The 25,055-nt window shown below is 50.1% G+C and overlaps 1 protein-coding gene across 3 annotated transcripts in view; it reads left to right on the forward strand.

The window, feature by feature from the left end:
* Positions 1-13: 13 nt before the first annotated feature.
* Positions 14-25,055, forward strand: part of TMEM63B (transmembrane protein 63B) — a 47,460-nt gene continuing 22,418 nt past the window's right edge. For 2 of the 3 annotated variants that reach the window (XM_048295952.1, XM_048295954.1), the window contains exon 1: positions 14-173. The gene's annotated coding sequence lies outside the window, so the exon portion shown is untranslated. Of the gene's footprint in view, positions 188-25,055 lie in introns of all 3 variants that reach the window. The other variant, XM_048295953.1, reaches the window with a different exon arrangement.

The following is a 25,055-nucleotide window of genomic DNA, read 5'->3' on the forward strand; positions in this document are numbered from 1 at the left end:
CGCCGGGGCCCCGCCCCCCGCCGAGCGCAGCCGAACCCAGCCGAGCGCAGCCGAACCGAGCCGAACTCAGCCTAGCCGAGAGGTTGCCCCTCGCTGCCGAGGGCGGCGGAGAGCAGCGCGGTACCGCAGTGCCCGGCCCGGCCCGGGGGGAGCCCGTCCGCGCTTGACACGGGGTAAGGAGCCGCCGGTAAGCGGGCGGGAGCTGCGGCACGGCGGGGCACTGCGGGGCGCGGCGGCCGCGGCTCCTCTAGGCCCGGAGGGTTCTTGCCCGCGGGGCCGGGGGTGTCCGCGGTGGCGCCTTAGGCCGTGCTGAGGCCGGGCCGGGCCGGGCCGGGCGCGCGGCCGTTGCGCCGAGCCCGCGGTGGGGGCGGCCGGGGCCGGGGGCGCCGCTGCCATCTTGGGGCGGAGCGGGGCGGGGGGCGCGCCCGGCGCGGCGCCCGTGGAACGGCCTGGGCCGCCCGCCGCCCCAAGGCCTCCCGGGGCATTTGTCTGTTCCCCCGACGCCTGTTCTTTGCTGTCCCTCGCCTAGGCTGCTGTTGGGTAACGGGGTTTGTGCACCTCGGGGGTCGCCGGATCCCTGCCCGTGGTGCGACCGTCTCTTGTGCGGTCGACGCTTTTGTGCGTGCTCGGAGAGCTGCCTGCCCGCCCCCCGCCGCTCCTGCAGACACCTCTGTGATGGAGGGCAGCAGGGAGGCAGGAGGATGTTCCAAGGGTGGTGGGAGTAGCGAGCAGGTTTCTGATATTGCCCTGCTTCTCCTCCCCTGGAATACTTGACAAAGGGCTATTGGATATGGCTCATAACCGTGGCCAGGTAGCGAAGCAGTCCCTTTTTTGCTCTTGTTTCAGTCACCAGCTCCTCCAAATCAGCAAACCATGTTTTTTCCTCCTGCCGTAGAATGCACCCTTTGTGTAGCTACCTGCTGGAGGAGGCATCACGCCAAAAGTCTGCAATGTGGCTGCAGTCAGCCCGGTGTTCTCAGCAGGTTTGGTAGCTCCCAGCTGGATGGAGAGCAGACGTTTTGGCAGTTTAAGGTTCTGAGCCCCTCCCTCCCTTAGTCCTCTCTATAGTAGAAGTTAGAAGCAAAAGGCCACTGTGTGTGCTCAGGGTGGCTAATTTAGTTGTGCATAGTCCTCGAAGAGTCCCCTCTTTCCTGTGAAAGTGTCCTGCTCTGTGGTGTCATTCTCTGGAGCAAGCATATGCTGAAGGCCATGGGCTGTGGGGCAGGAGCATCTGATTAGCAGTGGTCACAAAGCCACTGAAGGGTTGCATGGCTCAGGTCCCTTTTGGGTGGTGCTGCCGATGCCCTACCTGAGTGTGGGACAGAGCCTTTGCAAGTGCATGGCAGGGACCAGTACCCCTCCCCTCCAAACAATCGCACTGTACTGTCCCTAATAGCTTTTAATACTCTTAATGCTTCTGAGAGAGCACAGAGCTGACCACTCAGCTTGTAACTGACTCCAGGAGGACTCCATTCAACCAGAAATAGCAAAGCATTACTTCTAATGACTGCAATTAGCTGGTATCTACTGAGGAAAGCTTTTTTCATCTCGAGCCTTTTAATAGTAGGAATACGCTATCTTTATGGGGAGAGAAGTCCATTTTGTAGTCTTCACCTGGATACCATAAGAGGAAAATAAACATGAAAGAAGATGCCTTTGAGGGGGTTGGAAAGAGGCTCCGTTTTGGCTCACAAGTATGTTTTGTTGCACTAAGTTTGCTCTATTTTTGTCTGTTCCTGTAACCTTGGAAGGAACTGAAGCTACTGTATTTTCTGAGGGTGTCAGTTTTCATGTCAAGAAGGCATCACCATGAGTCTTTGCAATGCTCCATTTTCTTGCCCTTTGACCAGAGTGCAGTGCAACTATCCTGAATTGTTCTGGAGCCATGAGTTGAGCCAAGAAAAGAGAAACCCTGAGTGTGCTTTGCTTCTAGTTTGCTTGGGGGGGTTAAATTTCTTTTTTCTGGGCTTAAAATATCCTTGGTTTTATTTTTTCAGCTTTCTGCAGTAATAAAGTGGGCTAGAAACTTGCGGGGGGGAGAGGGAGGGGTGTATTGTTTATGTGCAAAAAAAATCTTCATGAAATCTCTTCATTCTGGGAACTAGAACTTCCAGAAAATCCCAGGTAGCCTGAGGTTTGCAATAAAAGCCTAAGAGCTGGCAGTGCCCAGGCCCTAATTTTGTCTGTTGCTAATTACACTTTGTGTGAGCCTCCGGTCACTGGGAGCCCTGCAGCATCCTGCCGGCAGCTCCTCTTTCACCCTTCCCATCCACACCGAAGTGCAACTCCAGCCGGCATCCTTTCTGTAAGGGCCCCATCTCCATCCTGGTGGCCAGGGTGAGGCTGTATGCTGAAGATCCAAGGACTGCAGGCAGCACCTCCTGCTCCCACGAAAGGCAGTTGGGACCTGTGTCGTCTGACGTGAAGCCTGCGCAACCGTGTGGTGCTTGGGGAGGGAGGAGGCACTGGGTGTAGGATACTCCGAGTGCGCTGTTAATTGCAGACAGCGCTGGTTATGGATCCTGTGGCTGATTTGCATATCAAAGCATCTGAGAGCTCTGCCGTGGGTAGGGATGGGCAAGGATGATAAGGCTTGCTGGAGGCTGGGGCCAGATCTTCCCCGGGGCTTTTTGTGGTGCGCAGGTGAGACAAGATGATGGGAATGTTTGAAAAATGGAGTTTGTCTCCACATCCTTGAATGACAGGACCATAAAGGCTTTTTTAATCTAGCAGCTGCTTTCCAGAGGGTGGGAACCAAGCAGTTCTTGGTGACAGTCTCTCAGGCTGCTCCTTCCCTGCCTCCTCCTGCCTGGGTAGCCCACAGTGTTGACCCCTGCAGATGTCCTGTTCCCCGCCCAATCCGGCAGCTCCTGCAGAAAATTGCCAGTGTGCCAGCCCACTACCTGTTCTCCTTGCTGCCTCTCACACAAGGAGGCGGAGGCCCTGCTTGGAGCCTCAAAGCAAAGGGGCAGATTTCCTACTGCCTGAACTGGCTCTGCAGGGTCTCAGGTCTTTCCTGATGGCTCAGGAGGTGTTGGGGAAGGGGGACAGGGAATGGCAGAGCCTTGAATGGGCCATGGCCTCTGGGATACTGAATGAGCCAGAGGGAGGTTTGGCTATGTCTGATCTCTACACAGCTGTCTCTTCTTCCTCCTGGCTCTGGAAGTGAACCTGGGGAGCTTTGAGCTTGGTTGCAGGCTGAGCTGGAAACTGAAATGCAGGTTTCCAGAAAGGGAGGGAGGTGGGAGTCCCTGTGTCCCTCTGCCACTTTGATCTTAGCAATTGTGTTGCTGGTCCTGATACTCTAGCTCCAGAGGACTGCACTGTGGGGCAGCTGGCCTGTCTGAAGGTAGCTCTGTGTTCATTGTGGGAGCGCCTGCTGCCAGGAACTGCAGTCCTCGGCCTCTTTCCCATGCCTTGTACAGCTCAGGCTCTCGCTGGGAAGGACTCCTCACCTTCCTATCCATAAGTTGATGTGTGCAGGACCTGCCTTGAGTGCGGCCTCTCAGGAGGCACCTCTTTGCCTGCAGCCTTCATCTGTCAGAAGCATTCTGGCTTGTCCAGGGTAGTGAGTTGGGGGGCAGGCCTCATGCATTGCCTAGAAAGTTGGTTAAAAGGAGAAAAATAAAAATCAAGGAACGAGAAAGAAATGCATATGTATGTACGCATTCTGCAACAGAGAGAGAGTGAGATTTGTGTAGTCACTGCCAAGCTTGTAGAGCAAAGGCCTGCGGTATAAAATGGCTTTTCCCTGAGCCTGCAGGCCTGTGGTTGGCACTGCCTTCTCATTTCATGTCCTTCCAGCATGGAGCTGGGTGTCTGCCCTCTGCTCCAAATACAGATTAGCTGCAGGAAGCCTGAGGCTGGCTTGCTATGAGAGATGCAGAACCCTTTCCTCCATTTTTATCTGCACAGTGCTCACTGCCCTTTACAGGGTTATGTTTGCATGCTCCCTATGTGTTCCTTGCACATGATTGCTAAGGAGTCCTGGAAAGGCTTCTGTTCTCCCCGTGGCTCCTGCATGTTGAAATTGCCTGCCTGCCATTCTCCCTGTTCTGTTTTCACCTCCCTTCCTTCACTCCTTGGTAAAGCCAGCTTGAGGGATGGAAACAGTTCCCCAGTATCCCAATGCTCTTCTCAGGCCAAACTGTTGAAGTGGCTACACAGCTTATATGGGCAAGATAGGCATCCTGCTGGCATAGCCCATTACATGTGAGCAAGGTCTCCTGTTCTTGATGTGCTTTGGTCTAACTGTTGATGCCAGCAGCCTCTGCCCACATGGTTATTGTGCTGGGAAGAGAGAGAGGTCTTCTTTTATGCATGCTGTTTTTTCTCAGATAAATTCTGTTGCTAGTACAGGTCTGGCTTAAAGCAAGGTTTTGAAGATTCCCATTTCTGTTGGCTGGTTTGTTGGTTTCTGGTTTGTGCTGTTGCATTAAAGAAAGGGCTGGATCTCTTAAAGGACTGTGTATTAGAAAGGCGACACATTGCATCAGCACAAGAGGAAGCAGTCACAGGCAGGATTCATGCTGCCTGTTTTCAGTGTGTTCTGCTGTTGCTTTTCTGAACCACCACAGCCGTGCTACCTCTGAGCAGCAAGCTGAAAAACCTCCCTGCCTTTCTCTGTCTGGAAGAGTGGCTGCTGCAGACCTTTCCTGTGTGTCTGTTCCCTCTCACTACCTGGAAGGACTGTATGCTCCCAGAGCTACTCATATCCCTTCCTTGGCTGTGCTCATCACCTCTGCACCCCTGTAATTTTTTTGTGCAGAGAAGTTGCTTGCTTTGATACTCCCTTCCCAAGCAATATTCTCTCAGGTTTCTGTGCTTTCTTTGTTCCCAGCTTAGTGCAAGGCATCACTCTGCAGAGAGCTAGCTGCCACCAGTGGTGTGACCTCTGTCTCTGTTGCCATGTGGTGTTGCCTGTGTGGAGGTGGTGTGCTTTCTTTTGTTGACCTGCGTGGAAGAACTGTTCTGATGGGCTCCCTTAAATCATCCACCTGTCTCCTGATGTGTTGCTGACAGGGGTTGAGGGAGAGTGCTATTCTTAAAGTGCGATTTTGCACTAGAGTGCATTTGGTAGGAGAGTTGTGCACTGGCCTGGCCCTGCTTTTGCCAGTAAAACAGTGGCCTTTAGTAGACTTTGTTTCAGGTCCCTTCAAAGTCAGAGACAATCTTGGCATGATCTTGTGCTTAGAGGAGACTCAGATGGCAGCAGGCCTTGTCTTCTGCTTGAAATAATTATCACATCTGATGTTTTGTGCTGGAGGGCAGAGAGCACCTGGCAATGACACAGACTGGGGAGGGTCTCTGAAGATGGCCTCAGGATACTTGTGCTCTTGAAACAAAAATTTAGTGCCTTTGGGTCCTAAGGAAGATCTTAAAATGGATTCATCCTTCATCTCTGTGCTTATGGTCTACACTCCCTTTATGTGAAGCCATTGAGTTTTGGAGGCTCTCAGGTGATGTTGGTAAAGCTGACATCTTGAGGATGTCTGCATACACAAGTGGGTGGTTTGGTTTTCCTGGGCTCTAACTCCATACTTGAGGCATAGACCTGGAAATAAATTGTTGTTGTGTGTCCTCTGAGCTGCGGTTGCTGCCCAAGGACTCGCTATTACTCACAACACAGAAAAGGCAGCTTGAGTTGGCATTAGTCACAAAGTTATAAATCTGGGAGGAAGGAACTGGGTTTGCGGTGGATGCAGAGCTTGGTGTGAACTCCCAGCTGGGGCAGAAGGAGCTGATGCAGCTATTGGATAGAAGGACTTAGCTCCTGCAGGCATGGAAAAGAGGAACAAATAAAATGTGACAGTAAGAACTCTGTCTTCACCTTGCAAAGAAGATCAGGAGTGATGAGTTAATTTTAAAAAGCAAATCCAAGGACAAATCAGAACAAGCAACAAGACTATTTTGGTAAATTAGATGTGGTCATATGCACAAAGCCTTATGAAATTTCCTGAAAGTACTTACAGACTCAGGCAACTTTTGCATGGTGAGCAGCCACCAGAGAAAACATCTGGTGAAGGGACATTCCGAGATTTGATCCCTTGAAATAGAGGGGAAGAGAATGGGACTACATCCAGCCCATCTAAATAAACAAGAACAAACAGTCAGTGTTTATTCTGTTAGGGAGGTAGGAGAATATGCCGGTTAGAAATCACCAGCATCCATTTGTCTGGAACGTAGTGCATCAAGTTGGTCAACACCCCTGCCTTAGAGGATGGCCTGCCTCGTAGCTGAGCGGGGGTGACAGATGTAATAGATCCTAAGTTGGCCTGTGTCAGTGACCCAGGTGTAAGCCTTGTAAACAAACGAGGAAGGGGTAGGTGATAGGAAGCATGCCCAATGTGGACCCTCAACTAATGGGAAAGCTGTATGCAAAAGGGTTTCTATCTGGTAAGGAGATCCTAGCTAGGCAGGCAGGGGAAGATGTTGGTATTGCCAGAGTTTGGGGGTAGGATTAGTGCTCTTCTGGGGAGCTGAAAAACACGAAGAAAGCCTTGTGCCGGGCTGCGTAAGAAATCACACCTCTAAGGTGCAGGAAGCAATTAGTGCTCTGCAAAGCCTTGTGCCAGGCTGTGTGAGGAGTGACACCTCTAAGGTGCAGGAAGCAATTAGTGCTCTCCTCAACAGAGATGAGGTGTTGCTGAAGGGCCAGGCTCAGATAGAGATGCAACTCTTGGAGAAGGATGTGTGCAAACAAGAGACTATCCAGCAAAGCAATAGAAATTAAGGTCTTTAGAAATAGGGTGTGGGAGGAAGGATGAGAAGAACTGCGAGAAGGGCTGTGTATGTAGCCTGAGTAAGAATAGGTGGAAGAGGGAACTTCATGGTCTTTAAGAATGTACAGCAATGTACTTTTTTAGAAGACTGTCATTGTGATGAAGATGGGGAAGGAAGTGACTTCACCTGTAATTAGGGAGTTCAGACTTTATGGTTCCCTATAATATCAGTTGGGATGGTGAAGCAGAAATGGAGGCTATCTTGAAGGGCTTTTTGGGGGTTGGGATGTATATGTTCATTTTGAAAGAAATTAGCTAAAAGTCTGTAGATCTGGATGACTTGCAACTGGCTGTGCCTCAAGTAAAGAATCTTGACAGATGACATGTTAAGGCCCCTTCAAGCCTGGCAGTTGTAGGAAACATTTTACACCTGGAAGGTGTAAAATGAGTAGCCGTAAGAGTGAGACTCTACTGCTGTAGATGATGCCAGAGAGATAGATACTAAAATACACGTCTAAATCCAGTGTCGGTGCTCAGAAAAGGCTGCTGAAAAATTGAATAGAATGCAGAAAAGTTAGTTTAGTCTGAGGCCTGAAGAGATAGATTTGTGGTGAGAAACATAAGGAGATCAATTTGCTTATCTAATCAAGGAAAAGATGAAGGTGAGACTTGGTTATCCTGTATAAGCATAACATATTTTATGACTGTGTGTCATTAGCTTGGTAGAGTAGAAATGCCAGGCTATGAAGAGCGACCAAAAAACCTGTGGTGAGGTGCTGGGACTGCAGTCACCTTCAGAGCCATGCAATCATCTCTGCCTTCTCCTCTTGTACATGTGAGGTCTTGGCCTGTTAGTTTTTCAGTGCACCTCTGTTCTCTGGGTTTCTTGTTCCCCTTGCTTGTTGCTCCTTGCTATCTAAGGCCTTTTGTTGAGACTCCTCTACCTTATGAGGAGACAACTTCAGTAGAACAAAGCACTCACCTGGCCCCAGCTTACACAGGGTGATGCCCTGACAAACCTACACCCATTCTCTGTGCATGTGCCTCTGGAATTGTTCCCTGCCTCTCCTTGTCCCATCCTGTCTTCAGCCTCTGAGTGATTTATAGCATCCCTTCTCCTGTGGTGCCCAGCTACTTTGCCAAACAGGTACCTCAGAGCAGCCAGCACCTAACACCTCTCTGAACTCAGCATGCTAGCCAGTGAAAATGATGAATGAAACCAAAGATCACTCTTGCCTCTGGTTCCTGCCAGTCTGTAAGTAGTGCTTTGTCACTTTGAGCTACTGGTTTATTTAGGGTCATTATGCCTGTTTTCAGTCCATGAGGTGATGTTTCTTCCTCAGTCCAGTGAACAAACCTCGAAAGGGAGACTGAGTGAGATACTGCAGTGGATGGCTCACTAAAATCTTGCTACATCCACAATTTCCCTTTCACCCACTAACGCTGTAATGCTGTTAAAAATAAAAATGATCCAGTGTGCCTGACAGGATGTATCCCTTGTAAATCTCTGCTGCATAGTGCTCCTGGAATCTCATGTTCTCTGTCTTCATGTTTTATTACCTCCTGGGGTAGGAAGGGAATTTCAAAGCTAGTAGATAGTTCCTGACTATGGTTTCAGGTTGGGGAAAGCAAATGCTTGGATGTGCTTTAAGCAAAAAGGGGGGGAAAACCCCAGTATTTCACTTTTTAATTTTGTTTTCTTTAAAGCTTTAGTCCATTTGATGAGAGCACAGCTTTGGTTTGTAGGGAATAATTCCAGTAAGCCTTTGTGTTTTCATCTGGAGAGTTGAGTGCTACAGAGTGGAACAGCCGGAGTTGCTCCAGGAGAGTCTTGTGGAGTAGGAGCCATAGCTCAGCTTTCCTCTGGTGTGTATGGAGTGAGGGACAGACCTTTGCAAATTAAAGGTTTAAAACCATGGTATGGTGGCAGTATTTGAGCATGGTCTGGGCCATATCTCTAGGGTACATTAGATGTCTCCTCCAAAACGCCTGCAGCTTCTGGCCTGCTTGATGTGTAGGACTGCCTGTTTTGATTGCTCTGCTGATACATTATTTTAGCAAAAGATGCTCCTGCTTCTAAAGTCTGGTTTTATTCCACCACCTTAAAACACTGAGAAGCAGTTTTGCCAGTATAACTGCACCTCCAGCAGCAGACTTATGCCTGTGGAGACATGTTGATTGCTTGGGTCTTTGCCTCTGTGTCTGACACAGCTGTGCTGGCAGATGTCTCTGAGGGTGGCTGGGTGTGAAAGATCAAATAGAATCTCTAGATGGAGCTTGCATGTCTGGGGAAGAGATGGGGCAATCCAAGTAGAGGAGGTGGGCAGTTTTGTTGAGCCTCTTTTCAGAATACATGGGAGTGAGTGGAAGTGTCTGCCTGGTAAACAGAGAACAAACCAGGTTTTGGACAGTGTAGGCAGAGATGGCTTTGCTATTTGTACAGCAGCACATATATTCTGTCTCGTGTTGTTTGTGCTGCGCTTCTTGGAGCAAAAAAAAAAGGAATTTTTGAACCTGTTTGGTGAAGGAAGGCTCAAACCCTTCCAAGCAGTGGTACAGGTAGAGCTGCTTGTTGTGGCTCAATAGGTGCGTGGGCTGGAAACTCCCAGCCTAGTCCTGAAAAGCTACTGCAGGGTGGTGAGCCTGGCCTAGGGCAAAGATGCCCACCTGCTCTTCCCTCTGTTCATCCTGTCAGTCATCCTAATCATCCTCTAATTGCCTCGCAGCCCACTCCAGCGTTTCAGAGCATCCTTGGACTCAAAACAAACATTTCTGATTGCGAAACCGCCCTTTCTACCAGCTCCTCCTTTCTGAGCTGGCTCTGGCGACTCCAAGAGCTCTGGGGCAACACCCTCTCCTCCTATCCCAGTGCCAGGGCTTGGCTATCTTGTTATTCCTGCTCTGCCTTCCCACTTAGACGGGTGTACATTTTCATACCCTTTTTGCCTGCAGGTTTGAGGGGTTTTTTGCCAGGAGGGTTTGAGACTCAAATGTAGCTGGAGAGCAGTGGTTTGATGTTGGGATTTTTATTTCTTGGGTTGTGTTGTTTTGGGTTTTTTTATCTGCCGGTACTTCCTAAAGTGTGTGTGTTGGGGATGGTGGGACATGAACAGCTGTCCCGTCACTTGGTAAGTGAGGAGGCAAAAAAAGGTCCAGGAGGAACACCTGCTGGTACATGTTGCTGCCTGTCGTGTTGGGGTAGGAACCTCCCATTCTTTCCTGTATTGTGGTACCAAAGAAAACACCAGAGGGAGTAGTCAAGATGTGGTTTCCACTCTCCTAATCTGGTGACTGTAAATGCCAGGGGAAAAGAAAAATAGTCAGGCATATGTGCTGTCCCTGTTGACATCCCCCACAGGGCTGAGGACTGGCCTTGCCCTGGCATAAACTTGAACCCTACTTCTCCAGGTAGGAAAGAATGAAAGGAGAAAATGTGAGAGTGGAGACAGGTGGCAGATAGCAGGAGGAGATACTTAATAGCTGCATGAGGTATAGAATGAAGAGCCCATGCATGGCGGAGCAGCAGGTGGGGACACTGAGCAGAGCAGCCTCACTCCACCCAAAGGTGGATGCTGCCTGCAGACAGGAGAGGCTGTGCCAGGGTTGGCGTGGGGTCCCATTACTCAGACTAGAGGTGGGTGGGGAATGTTTTATTCCATCTTTCTCATTTTTTTGTGTTAAACTTGCAGGTTGGTGCCACTGCATCCTCCGTGGAGGGCAGGGAGCATACCTGGTCCTGGAGAGCCTAAGCGCTGACCTTGGATGGAAAATTAAACTAGAGGTGGCAAAACTTTGTAAGGTGCGCTGCTGCCCACCTGGGCATCTCCCTGTCTGCTTGGAGCTGACCAAGCTGGCAGGGGCAGCGTGAAGCTTTTGCTCTTGCAGTTACTCTTGTCACGCAACTGGGAAACCATCCAAAAACATCTTTTGTTTTAATCCTGTGACTAGTTACAAGGCAGGTGTTGCTCATCCAGAAGAGGGATAAATTCATAAGCTGCAGCAGAAGGGACAGCAGGGCAGTGACAGCCCCGTTTTTTTCCTTAACAATGGGAGCAGAGGTCCATCGCTGCAAGAGATACCCTTCACTCCTAGTAACTCAACAGGGATTTCAGCTAACTGTAGATGAGAGTACAGGCAGCAACAAATACTTGTGTGCTGCTAGTATGTATCATCTGGAAAGTTGATTGTCTTTCCAGTGCCTGGAAATTAGCTGTGTTATGTCCCTGGGAGGAATTGTATGTGATTCTGATGAACAGAGGCATGGTGCATATCAGCATCTTGCCTGCAGTCATGCAGCTGTTCAGGGTGGGATGCGGAGCACAGCCAGGTTCTCCTGTGGATCCATGCTGCTTCACTGCTTCTCTCTAAAGCAGAATGTTGGCACCTCACCCTGTGTCTCGGTGTGGTGGGGATGCCAGAGGCAGGCTGGATGCGTGCGTGGTCGGGAGCAGTGGGCAGTGAGTCAGTGCTGGGGGCCAATGAATCAGTGCTGGGAGGAGTGGGTGGGCAGGGGTGGGGGTGGCCGAGAGCTTGCACATGGACATGTGGGAAGCTGGCTGAGAGTGGCGACCCAGCAGCTGGTACTGGGGTGAACCAGGAGGATGAAGGGAGCAAAGGATCATCCTAGGCATGGACAGAGTTGCTGGTGCCTTCACCTCTGGCAATGCATGGAGTGCAGAAGCCTGCACCCCTGTTGGGCCATGCTGAAGGGATGGTACACAAGGGTAAGCTGAGTGGATGGTTTATAGCCAAAACTTGTTATGCAGCTGTCCAGCAGTTCCTGGACCCTGTGTGTGACAATGTCCTGTGCTCCAGTCATGCCTCTGGACTTCAAACCTTGGCTGAACATGCACCAGAAGTCAGCTGAGGCTTTCTGGTAAAGCCCCTGGCACCAGCCCTCCCTTGCCTGTTAGAAAAGGTTAAAAACTCAGAAATTGATCCAGCCCCGTAAGTAAATATGCATTTTAGTCAGCCCATTTGGGGCTGCTGAGTGCAATGGCATAGGAGACAAATCTGGGGAAGGGAGCCAGGAGGCCCATTATGAGTTTGGTAGAGTGGAAGAGGTGTTAGCTATTTGAGGGCAGGAAAGCAATAACTTTCTCAAAGATGGAGAGGAAAATGTGAAGCTCTGAAAATTAGCCTGGCATTGGGAGATGGCTGGATGCAGCTGGGAAGGAAAAATGGAAAATGCGGTGGTGGCTCTAGAAAGAGCCAGGGACAGGCACTGATTGTTTGGCCTGGAGGGGCTTCAAGAATCTGATCTGCCACCATGTGGGTGTGCAGTTCAGTAACATCACATGGGGTCTGTTTGCAGCCACCCAGGATGGGATATAGTTTGACACCTGAGAAAGTCTGTAAAATTCAAGGAGCGCTAGGAGGCACTCATTTCTTGCCTTTTGTTCCTCAGGAGCATATTCTTGGACAGTATTCCAAGTGTGAGATGGTGCCTTGGGGAGTTGGGGCTGTAATCCCTTTCCTTCCCCTACCTCACTTTGAGACCCACAGCAAATTTTGTAGCGCTCATCTCTGCCCACAGCTGAAGACTGGTGTCACTAGTGCCTCAGCAGTCAGATGTCCTTGCAAATCTTTGCAGGGGCACTGAGCAAATGGAATAACGGAGTGATCATCCAGAGCGGAGGTTGGGCAAGGGTGAGCAGTGGGGGTTGCTTCCCCACCCGCCTGCTGGAGGGGTCATGGTTCCCCTGGAGATGGGCACTGCCTGAAGAGGCCCTGTCAAAGCACTGTAACAACCAGCAGTGCTTTATTGAGCTGCTGGAAGAGGGTCCCAGGAACTGTCAGGAGGTTTTCAGAGCCTTCATGTTAAATTGGTGCTTCAGCACCTGCTGGCACTTAGTGCTTCCCAAGCGTGGAGCAGGCTGCAAGGGGATGCTGGCACACTCCTTTGTGCTGGATCTGATCTCATGCTTTCACAGGAGAATGTTCCCAGAGCTTAAGGGTCTGATGTGAAAAAATAAGCATGCCCTTGAGTCTTCTTGCATTGGTGAGGGAGCTGCAGGTGATTAGCCAATGCTGCAGCACCCATCCCTAAGTAAGCCTCCCACGATCCCCTCATCTTCCCATGACAGAATAAAATTCCCTTGCTCATGCTCCCTTGACTCATCTCGTCCTCCACTTCCAACAGGAGTGTGTTTGGTGTTAGTAAACATCATTTTATAAATAGGCAACTGATGCTATCTTGAGAGGAGTTCTCTGTGGTGAGCACAGGCTTAGTGAGACCTGGGCTGTGAGTTCAGTTCAGGCATGCAGGGGCATTGGTGGCCCCTCATCAAGGGGCAGCTGTGGGTATGGCTGAGGGGATGCTTCCTGAGCTCCAGCTTTGTTTACCTGGCCCTGATAAACTATCCAGAGCCTTCCACCCCTACCAGCCCTGCTGGGCTTCTCACTACAGGGATGTTGAGCTGCTGGAGCATGTCCAGAGAAGGGCAGTGGAACTGGTGAAGGATCCAGAGCACAAATCTAATGAAGAGTGACTGAGGGAGCTGGGGATGTTTAACCTGGAGAAAAGGAGGCTAAGGGGGGGACACATGAACCTACCTGAAAGGAGGTTGTAGCCAAATGGGGATCAGTGTCTTCTCCCAAGTAACAAGTGATAGGACTTAGGGACATGTCTTTAAGTTGCACCAGAGGAAGTTTAGGTTAGATATTAGGAAGAATTTATTCACTGAAAGAGTGGTCAGGCATTGGAACAAGATGTCCAGAGTTATGGTGGAATCCCCATCCCTGGAAGTATTCAAAAAACGTGTGGATGTGGCACCTGGGTACATGCTTTAATGGTGAACACAGCAGTGTTGGGTTAATAGTTAGACTTAATGATCTTAGAGGTCTTTCCCAACATTAATGATCCTGTGAATCTGTGATGTGTAGATTGGTATTAGAGAGGAGACTTGAAAGCAGGTAGGATTCAGGAGGAAGGAGTGAGATAAAAATGGCTATGTTGGGCTATACTGAGCCCTGAACGTCTGCAGGTGTTTCATGTAGGGACTAAAGTACTGCTGGCTGGCAGCAGCAGAGTAAAACTTGGAGCTTGGTAGCTGTCATCTTCCTCCTGTTGAGATGCTCCCTGACTCAGGAGAAGATATATAGCCAGCATCTGTGTGACTCTCTAAGATGAGCAGGTAACTGCCCTGGGATGCTTTGCAGTGCCCACTGGGTTGCCGGGTAGAAGGCACCAAGCAAGGGATCTCTCTTTGATTGCTGAGGAGTCACACATACACATCCCTGTGCCACTTGGAGAGCACTGCTGGGGCTGTGGATTTCTGATGAGCTGCAGTAAATGAGTCACACACACACGCCCAGTGGGAGTGCATGAGGTGGAGCCCAGCAGAGATGCGTGTGGCACAGTTGATCCCAGAGCTCCCGGTGTTGAGTCTGACAGGACATGTCCCTGCCACCAGAGCTGGCAGTCAGTCTTCGGCAGCTATGCCTGGTGGCTGGCACCACAGCCTCAGTGGCGACCCGATTTCCGTATGCAGGGATTCTTGAAGACTTTAACTGGGATGCCAGTCGAGTGGCACCAGAGGGCAGGGTGCCAGTTGTGAAATTCCATCCTCCTTGCTTACAGAGCTGTGGCAGGATTACTGTAGCAAGTCTTGGGCATGAACAGGTGGGCAGGACAGCAGCAGCAGCTGGGCTAGCCACCCAGGACAGGAGGCTGTGGAGGAGTTGCTGCTCTCCTGCATCCCTGTGCTTTCCCATTTCAGGCCCTGGAGGACTAAGTGTGGCTGTCAGGTTTGCTCTGGGGGCAGCTGGGCACTCTCGCCTCTGGAGGCTGGCCTGGGATGTACGTTCCCAGCCGCAGCAATGTAGGGAAGGCGGTGTACCCTCCTGATGTACCCTCAGCAGGAGGCTGTGGTTCAAGGAGGAGCTGTAAGTTGGCATGCCTGGATGATCTTAGGCAGGGGAGAGCTGACTTTGCAGCCTTCCCCTGTATTAAATGGAGGGGAAGGAGTAGCAGGCTTCCCTGGGAGCTCTAGGGAGGGTGGTCCTGGTGGACTGCGAAGTGCAAACTGAATCTGAAAGCTCTCTAGTCTGGGGGGAGGAGGCTTTGCTCAGTCTGCTGCTCAAATAAGCAGTGTTGTCTGGCCTTACTCTGCATTGTCCAGGTTGTGTTTTAAACCATATAAATCTAATGCTGCCTAGGGCTTTCCTGGACTTGCTCCTCAGAGCTGATTGGGGTGTGTTGGAAGAGCCAGGCAAGAGGCATCCCGCAGCAGCCTGACTGGCATGTGAAATGAGGCAGTGTGACTACACTTTATCCATTGATAAAAAGTAAAATGTACTGTAAGAGGCTCCTGCCTCATCTGTAGTGTGTTGCTCAAGACTTTCCATGCCATAATCTGAAAAACAAATGTTAGGAAGCCTCTCCACCATCATGCATTAATGGAGTTTGTCTCTGCCCTTGGTATCTGGAGGTTGCCTGCCCCAGTAAGAGTGCAGGATCATACAGCTGCTTGGGATTACTGTGAGGGAACTTGAGTGCTTTAGTGCAGGAGACTTTTTCAAAATATCCTGTAGCATCAGTGGAGGTGACAAAGGTTGTGTTGATTGTGTGTTTGTGTTTGCCAAGAGCCAGGCAAGCCCTGATGCTGATGATCCATAGCAAATCTGGTAACAAGGTTTGGGTGTTTCTCACTATGTAAAAACGGCACAACTAGGATGTTTTAATGTTTGTTGATAGAAAAAGGAAAACTGAAGTTCACCTTGTAACAGCTGACACTTATCAAAATACTGTGTTTATTTAAATTTTTTTTTAAAAATTAAAAAATAAAACCAAACGAAACAAACCTTACTTTCCCCTCCCTCTGTGGGCAGTTTGGGCACCATGGGAGGCAGCTGCAGCAGAAGGAAACGGGAAGTTAGAGGACAAGGTAGGATGACAGAGTACTGGGATATATATATATATTTGGCCACGATGTGACTGAAAGAGAGCCCTTTGGCCTCTCAGGCTACAAATGCAAAGGAGTTGTGCTGCAGAGCAAGGACGCTGCAGTATCACTCTCCCTCTGGCTCTAGCTGTATCTATGCTTGGGGTGTTCAGGCACAATACATTTAGAAAGATGCTGATCACACAGAGAGACATGTGGAAAGAGTCACACTGGAAAGGTGTGCTTGGGAAAATGGCAGGTGTACAGACTTTAGCTTGAGGAAAGTGGAGGCATGTAAGAGATGTCTTCTGTCAGCAAGGGATCTTCAATCCCCTTGCTGAGAAGGGAGAGCAGTATTTTTGAAGATTCAGTGAGAAGCAAAAGTAATGAAATTTGGAAGCAGAATCAGGCAAAATGGCATGCCTTTCAAGCCTGCCAAAACCATTTCCTCAGGAAGAGAAGAAAGCTTTCCAGTCTAGGATCATTTATTTAACTGGTTGCTATGAAGTATACTGCAGAAACCTATTTCTCATCATTAAAGAAAAATTCTAATTCAGCTTCTTGGTCTTTGCTGCCCCTACCCTGCCTGAGGCACCCATATGGGGCTGGGTTGGTAACTGCTGCGCATAGCCAGAGTCCAGAGAATGGTCTTGGAAAACATCTGATGCTTGAAGTAGAGCACAGTGCTCAAGTCTGTCCCTTTTTGGGTAAACACTTTAATTTAGCCATGTACTTATGATGACTTCAGTAAAAGTGTTTCAAGATAAGTATGTACTTGGGAGCTTTTCTGAGCAGGGGTCATTTCTTTTGCGTGAAGATCCTTGAAGAAATATCTTAACAAGCATTATCCTGTACAGTTGCCAAAGAGTTGCTTTAGGAGAAATACTAAGCGGTAATCCCATCTGTGTTATTAATTAGTAATTTATCTCAGAATGCCACAGTCTAATAATTGGGGTTTTTTTTCTTCTGCTCCTGTGATGTGTTTGGGAAGGCCAGGCAAACTTCATGCCTATAAAGAAAATGCCTCAGACACTGCTTTGGATGGTTTATTTTCATGCAATACATGTGGTGTGTTGTCCCTGCTCAGAAATGGGGTATGGAGCAGCATGTTCACCCCTGTGAACCAGCAAAGAACAGGGTTTTTGTCTTTAGGTACCCTGATTCTTTGGGGTCCACTGGCTCCATTTTATTTGGGTGATGGCCCCTCCTGCCCCCCTCTGTGGTGCTGCACTTCACGTCAGTCTAGCCAGCCAGATGCTCCTTCCATAGAAGGTGAACAGCCAGGAATGTAATTTCTTGGTAGAAACCTGATGGCATGCTTTAGTGCATCCTGCCATTGTTGTGCTGTGTGCTGAAAACTGTGTCCAGCAGAGGGCTAGGGTTGTACAGGGTGACCATCAAACTTTAACACTTCACACAAGGATGGAGACATGAGGTCAGAGATGGGTGTCACCTCAGGTTTGGGGGACCTGGACCCGTTACACTGTTTTCTTTTGACATTAGAAGTCATCTGTGGAAGCACAGAGATTGAAAGGCTTTAGGAGGGAAAGGTGGTTTCAGGAAATACGGCCAGAATAGGGATTGAGGTGGAAGGGCTTAGCGGGGCAGCAGATGTGGTGGGATGGGTATAGCACAGCTCTTCTGGGCATGTCTCTTTCAGGGCTACCGCTACAGCTGCCATCAAGCTGTTGACCACTGATGTGCACTCTTTTTAGGGCAGTGCTTTCCATGGAAAGCAGCCTCCAGGTGTGCAAGCTGCCTTACAGCAGCTCCAGGCTATGATGCTTAGCTGCTCCTGGGTGTGCTCCAACCTCAAGCCCATGGAACACACCCACGTCTGTTTTCCTTTCAGTGCCACAGCCTGGAGCAGCAGAGCCCAGGAAATGCTGTGACCACCTGGCTGGTACGCCTGAGGGGGCTGTCAGGTGTCTGGTCTTAGTTCTTCTCTGTAATGGTGGTCTGTCTGGGCTGGAGGGCCATTCCTGCCTTCACCTCCAGCAGCCCTTAGTGCAGTGTTTGGTGTGCTCCACATTGTTTTTTGAGGTGACCTCCAAGCCGTTTCCTTGATAGCAAGTTAGGATTTTGGTGGTTTTAGTGAGCACCCTAGCTTGAGCTGGGGCTGTGGGCAGGAGGAACCCAGGTTACTAAACTGCAGTCTTTAGTGGACTCTCATAGGCTTTATTTGCTTGTGTGGAGCTGTGCCCCATGGATACACAGTGACTTGGAGCCGCTTCATCCAGTTAAAGTACTTTTCTTTGTTTGCCCTAACATTGAGATAGAGCCTGCATGACATGAGGCTCACACTGCTGCATCTTACCAAAAATTCAGTGCCCTCCTCCAAGCCCAAGCAGCCACTTTATCTCGCACACCTTTATCAGTGGGTCTGGGAGCCGGGCTGCTTACCTTGAAGTACCACTTCAGTGTTCCTTGGTTTCTGCTGGATCTCAGTGCCCAGCACCCAACTGGCGCTTTGTTCCCTGTGTTCCCAAGCCAGACCCAGCTCCTCTTGCCAAGCCCAATGGGGTGGAGTGAAAACATTGAAAAGAAGAGCCTGATCAGCATCTTTCAAATGCTAGTGGCTGGCTGAGAGCCCAGCCTCCCCAGACTGGCACATGCCAGTGACTCCTGCTTGCAGACCCCAGCCCCAGCAGTCAAAAGCAGACAGAGCTGCCCTGAAAACTCAAGACGAGGTAGATGTTCAACCCTCATTTTTCCATCAGGTAAAGGTTATTGGGCACCTGTCTCCAGATTAGAGCTCTCTGTCAGCATCAGAGCAAATATCACGTAGAAGACGAATTGGGACATCTCTGGGTCCCGATGTGCTAAGTGAGGTCCAACAGATCTCTCAGGCTTCGGAGCAAGGACGGTCTCAATGCTCTGTTTAATGTCCATCTACCTCTGCTGTGACCTTTGTTATTTATTCAGGGCCCAGCAGGAGCTCAGAATTGGTCTCTCATAACATCTGTCTCTCTTACTGGAGTTCAGTAGCTACTGGGACAAAGTCCGTAAAGGGAACTGTGTGCTGTAGAGCTTCAAGGTTTTTCCTGTGGCACAGTTGTCCTAGTTTGGGCATGTTTGTGGCCAAGGTTGCCCTACTGCACTTGGTTGTACTGGGTGCCATGCCTGTGTGTAGTGCCCTGGTGCTGTGGGTTGGGCTGTGCTGCTGTTGCTGGAACTCTGACTCTATTGAGATTTCCCCAGCAGATGCAGAAAGAGAATTCCTAGATGGTCTCCTATAACTGTCCTGGCTTGCTGGCCACATCCAGATCTCTTGCTGTGAGAGCCCTTTGCTAATATCTACTGTTGTTGAGGAACAGTTGAAGGCTTTCCTTTTTCTGCTGTTGCTGCCAAATCTCTTTACAACTCAGCATGAAGTCGTAAAGGGAGCTCAATTTTGCTTGCCGCGGGGCTGTGATTACCTTGACCTTTGCTGTTTGGCTGTACTGTGGGTCCTTTGTAGACCAGCTCTGCAAGGCAAGCACTACCTTAGGAATGCTTCAAGGAAGGTGGGAAAAGTGAGAACAACCCCAGCCTGCAAATTGTAAACACTTGAAGCTGCAATCTGCTTAAGGACCTTGGAAAAGAATCAGCCTTTATCTGTTACAGGAAGGGTGCAGGTGCCAGGATTTGAAGTAGATGTTCCTGTTTCGGGAGCAGCACTGAGGCTGCTCCTGTGGGAGCCCATGCAGTACCCTAGCATCTTGTCCCTCAGTGCCCACGAGGGAAGGGGGCTCTAGGCTTCCTGGTTTGTGTTCTAGGTGTTTGCTGCTGGATGAGAGAGCCAGGCTGGTGGGCCTTCCCCTGCTAGTGCCAAGCTTCTTCACCAGTATGTGAAGGAGAGGTGCCTTCCATGTGCCACTAAGCACCATCTCCAGGGATGCTGCTCTAAGCACATGGACCCATTTTGCCACTGTTCTTGAACTGATGCCTGGTTTCAGTTTTCACATGTCCCTGTGAAGCAATTGCTCAAGAAGGGTGTAGTGGGTTGATGCTGTCTGGATGCCAGGCACCCACCAAAGCCGCGCTCTCACTTCCTTCCACAGCTGAACATGGGAGAGAGAATTTAATGAAGGGTTCCTGAGTTAAGGACTGGGAGAGAGTACTCATCAAACACCATCACAGGCAAAACAGGCTCAAATTAGAGATATTGCTTGATTTTTCTCGCTAACAAAATCAGAGCAGGATAATGAGAAGTAAAATAAAACCTTAAAAACACCTTCCCCCCCCAGCTCTACTTCCTATCCCAGTAGTGCAGGGTGACAGGGAATGGGGGTTTATGGTCAGTTCATCACCTGTTGTTTCTTCTGCTGCTTAGGGAGAGGAGTCATTCCCCTGCTCCATTGTGGGATCCCTCCCACAGGAGACAGCTCTCCATGAACTTCTCCAATGTGAATCCATCTCATGAGCAACAGCTCTTTGTAAACTGCTGCAATGTGAGTCCATCCCACAGACAGCAGCACCCCTCAAACTGCTGCAGCATGGGTCACTCTTCCACAGGGTGCAGTCCTTCAAGGACAGGCTGCTCCAGAGTGGTTCCTCTCTCCATGGGCCTCCTGCAGGTTCACAGCTTCCTCCCAGGCATTCACCTGCTCCAGTGTGGGTCACCTCCATGGACTGGAAGAGGATCTCTGCATCCCCATGGTCCTCCATGGACTGCAGGGGCACAGTTGCTTGCTTCACCATGGTCTTCACCACGGGCTATGGAGGAATCCCAGCTCTGGTGCCTGGAGCATCTCCTTGCCCTCCTTCTCCACTGGCCGTGGTGTCTGCATACTTGTTCCTCTCACATGTTCTCACCCCACTCTTCTCTGGCTGCAATTACAACTGCACAATAACTTTTATTTTCTTTCTTTCTTCTTACATATGTTATCGCAGAAGAGTTACTACCATTTCTAATTGGCCCAGCCTTGACCAGCTTTGGAGCTGCCAGGGATTGGCTCTGCCAGACATGGAGGAGACTTCTGGCAGCTTCTCACAGAAGCCACTCCTGTAGCAGCCCTTCCCTGTCCCCCATCCCCCTTCCTACCAACGTTTGGCCATGCAAACCCAATAGAAAGGGGCATGAAGCTCTTCTGAAGTACTATCCAGGAGAGTGCCTCAATCCTGTGCATGCTGAGTTTGGTCGCTTCAGTGCTTAGGGCAGGAGGACTGGGCGAGAGAGAAGCTTACCCCCAATAACTGCTGGCTGCTCAAGCAGCTTTCATGCTGCAGAATAAGGAATAGGGAAGCTCTCCAGGCTGATGCAATAGGGTGTTCCGCCAGCCTCTGGTGAGGAACCAGCTGTGAAGCCCTGAGAGGTGGCTTGGACTCCTCAGAGAGATGCTTCTTGCCAGTACTTGGTGACCTGCATCACCAAGTGCTGATCATACTTCATAGGCAAGTGATTGTAATTGTGCCCAGTGAACAAAATTCTTCTGTCTTTGAATACTTTGCTGCAAGGAGGTAAAGACTTCTGTCATGCAGAAGTGAAGAGGAGGAAACAGTCAATGTGACCTTGAGAGACTAGATAAAAATCCGGTTTTATGGGAGACACACACGTTTCGCTCAGGAGGAAAAGCTGGGTGTAGATGAGAATACCCAGACTGTGACTGGCAGGAGACAGATACGAGGCCTGAGGAAAGATAAGTATGTGGTACTCCCCTATACACAAGGGGATTAATATCAGAAGCTTTAACATGAGGTGAGGTTACTGATAAACGAAGGAAAAAGGAATAAGTGCTGCAAGAGGTACAGAGCTCCTGCTAAAAACATGTCCCTGTGCAAAGGGACAAGATGGTATTTAGTCACTTGAGAAATGGGGAAGACATGGAAAAATTCAGAGTAAATATGAAATCACCAGGGAGATTGGTTTGTGTTTATGCCAAGCCAGATGTCATGCACCTGAACCAGCTCTCCTTAACAGTGCTTGAAAACCAAAGTGGTATTTGTGCAGTAAAGATTGTGTATGAATAGTCACTCTCACTTAAAAAATGAAGTATGGGAGAGCTAGCCTGGGGCAGGCCCACAGATAGGTTGTAAGGAAAATGCAGGCTGTATGCAGGTAGTATAAATGATGATAATAGACATGTAGGAGATAATCAAGAAGGCAACCCGTGAAGAACAGCCATTTTGCTACTGGAATCCATAAACTAGAAGCTGAAAACTGCTGGTATTGTGAGGTTGTGAAGTCTCTGTCCTCGTCTTCGCTAAAAGTCTGCTGGGAATTGGTGAAGTTGCTACTGCTGGGGTGTTGGGTGATAGGTGAGGAAGCCCTGTTTTCTGAGACTTACTCCCAACCATATGACTTGGTTGCCATATGGCCACTGCTCTGCAGAATATACAGCAGGAGGTCCAGAACCTCATCAGTCTTTCCACTCAAATGGTTTATTGTGTTTACTGTAAATCAGGGTGTCTGTGACTCTGCCATGCAAACTGAGAGCGGATTGATGTGGAGGAGACCTATTTGATAGATTGGGCTTTCTCTTGATGGCAGAGGATGAGATGTGCCCTTGCCATGGACTAGCAGCAAGGGTAGGACACATGGACAGGTCCCTATGAGACACCGCAGAGGGTGTCTGCGTGGCATTGAGACTCCATAGTGTTGGTCAGTAGGCAAACAAGATGGGACCGTAGACCTCTCCTTCATGGTGCAGAAATGCCAAGTGCCATGGCTGTTTTGTTCCTGGTAGCCAGGTGGAGGCAGTCGAGCTGTCTTGGCAGCAGAACTTCATCATGGTGTTGTGTGGGTGTATGTGTTCCACCAAACCTCAGCCCTTCCCTGATGGCCAGGCAGGAATAGACACCCCTTGCCCAGGAGCACCCAGTCCAAAGGGATGTGGAAATTGAGGCAGGAAGACAGCAGTGTGGGACCCGCAACGTGGGAGCAAAATGCAGAGCCAGAGAGACCAAATTGCCCTTAGGCTGAGGACAGATTAGCCAGCTCTGATGTGAAGAGCCTGAACCACAGTGTACTGGGTTTCAAGCTGTGGTACAGCCCTTCTTGGCGTGGTACATTATGTTCAGGGCACCATATGACTTGAAAGGACTACCATCAGATTGGAGGGAGTTCCTGTAAAAAAGAGGCATAAAAAAGACCTAGCTGTTTGGAGCTAAATCCGTATCACTTGGCAATATAGAGAGTTTCCAGTGGGTGAAGGCAGCATGAAGTGTTTTGCTGATATTCAAAGGCAAGGCTTCTGTGATTATCCTGGGCGATTTTGAAAGGGACTGAGTTGTGAGATGGACAGGTTCCTGACCTTCATGAAACTCAAACCTAGGTTCCACATGGATCCAAATGCTCCTCACTGTTACAGTGTACTACCATCCCTGCAAGGCACCATCCCAGCTCAGGGTTATTTGTGTGGTTCGCAGTGCTTACAGTTGTGCTGGGAGCAGGACCAGGGGGTCCTGAGCATTGGGATATACAGTCAGCAGTGTGCAAGCTGCTCCGAGCAGTGTTGGCTTGGGGCTGGCTGTGACAGTGACAGTACCTGCCAACACCAGGACTGGGAGCTGATGCACACTAAAGAAAGGTGTGATGCCCTTTGGTGGTAGATATTTGAGGCCTGATGCAAAGCCAGTTGGGAGGACCTTGGACCCAGGGCAAGGGTGTAGTTTTTGTGTTGATGAAGCCAAGCCTGCCAGATCAAAGCTTTGTAGGCCTGGTGTCTAGTTGGCTAGTTCATAGAGGTCAAGTGTGCAGGGAGCTTTATATTGACTGGAGGAGATGGAAAGGAAACAAAGAGATGTAGGGCTTTGGCAGGCCCTCTTCCTTTCTGCTGATACAGGGCCGATCCCTGTTGTGTGCTTGTCAGTGCTTTGCCCAGGCTTGTTGGAAAAGCACCAGTAGCACATTTGCTTCTTGATGCTTTTTCCCTTGGCCTGCAGATCACGTTCCTCCTCACTGCACCCAGCACGTCAGCACTTCTCCAACCCTCAGCTGCTTGAATGCTCTGTGCCAGGTCTGAGGCATGGTGCAGGACAGCTTTCCCACTGCTGTGTCTGCAGCAAGAGTGATACTTTCCCTGTTTCTTAACTGTTGTACTCTTGGAGAGGCTTTGAGCTAACTTGTAAGCCCCTTTCTCCCCACCTGTCCTGAGGCTATTCCCTGCTTGCTTACCAGAGTCAGACTGTTCTTCCTGTGGTCTGCTTGTGGCTGCAAGTAGTTGGCTCAGAGCTCTGCTGGACTTTGCCATAGAGGTGCAGGTAACCTAGGTGGCAGTTTGCTGGGGTGAGAAGGCTCCCTCAACCTTAGGTGCTAACTGCTGCGTGAGGGTCCCCAGGTGCCCAATGTAGGCAGGTCTGTACTGCCCTGGCAGGCAGAGGCTCAGGGTGGCACATCCTCTGGGCTCAGGTCCCTGGGGTCACACTGTGGGTTACCTATGGTACTTGGGAAACCAAGGGGACCCCAGAGGAGCAGGTCTGAAAGGTACAGGCCAGGTCCACAGCACACTCTGGGTCTGAGAACCAAAGCACACCTCACCTCCCTGAGTGCCATGCCACAGAGGTTTAACAAGGTTTGGGTGGCTTTATTTTTAATCTGGAAATCTGGTATTCTAGCCCCAGACCTGCTGGTTTCCGGTTGCCTGTCTCTGCACCTCCAGCCTGCTGCTGTGAGACTGTCACATTTCCATAAACAAATGTGTCTCTACCAGAGCACAGTCTTGCTGTTCTAATTACAGATGGAGTTCTTAACATTTACTGGTGAGAAAACAAATGAACGTAGCTTGTGTGCTTACGTTGCTCTGTCTGTGAGCTCAAGCATCCACTTTATTGATTTATATTTTTCTGCAGGCATTTCTCAGGTCACCTCCTCATGTCTGGCTGACATCAGTGGTGTGGCTGGAAGAACACAGACACTTGCCCATGTCAGTGCATCTGACTGCCGGTTAGCCGGCTGTCCAGCTCCCACGTCACTCCTGCCTGAGTCCCAGCACAGTGCTTCCTCTTTTTTCTTTCCCCCTGGTGCCAGGGGTTTGGCAGAGGATATGAGTGCTGAGTGTGAGGGGCAGGGACTTCAGGCTGAGCTGGCGAGAATGGGAAATGCTCTGTTTGGGAAGACCAGCAGTGCTGTTTCTGTTGCCTGCCCTGGCATTACAGTGCTGCAGCAGAGTTCAGTGTGGGACAAGCAGCCTCCTCAGCAGGCACCTCCCAATCCCCTGCCTGCAAGAGCCCCTCAGACCTCTGCTGCGTGTCACCTCCTGCCCAGACTGTGGGATGACTCCATGAGCACCCTGATGCACGCTTCGCAGCCAGAGTCATAGCAGTGAAGCACCAAGGCATGTAATATTGGCCTTCCCAGCCCCATTCTGCCTTCTTCCTTTCTCTTTGCAATGGATGGATGGGAGCATGGAGGCTTGCCTGGCTGCTATTTGGGTGCTCGTTTGGGTGCTGACCTGCAGGCCAGGGACAAAGACAAGGAGGAGAAGTCCTGCCCTGCCCTGCCCTGCCCTGCCCTGCCCTGCCCTGC

This window comes from Corvus hawaiiensis, chromosome 3 (genome assembly GCF_020740725.1).
Source record: "Corvus hawaiiensis isolate bCorHaw1 chromosome 3, bCorHaw1.pri.cur, whole genome shotgun sequence".
Taxonomy (NCBI): Eukaryota; Metazoa; Chordata; class Aves; order Passeriformes; family Corvidae; genus Corvus; species Corvus hawaiiensis.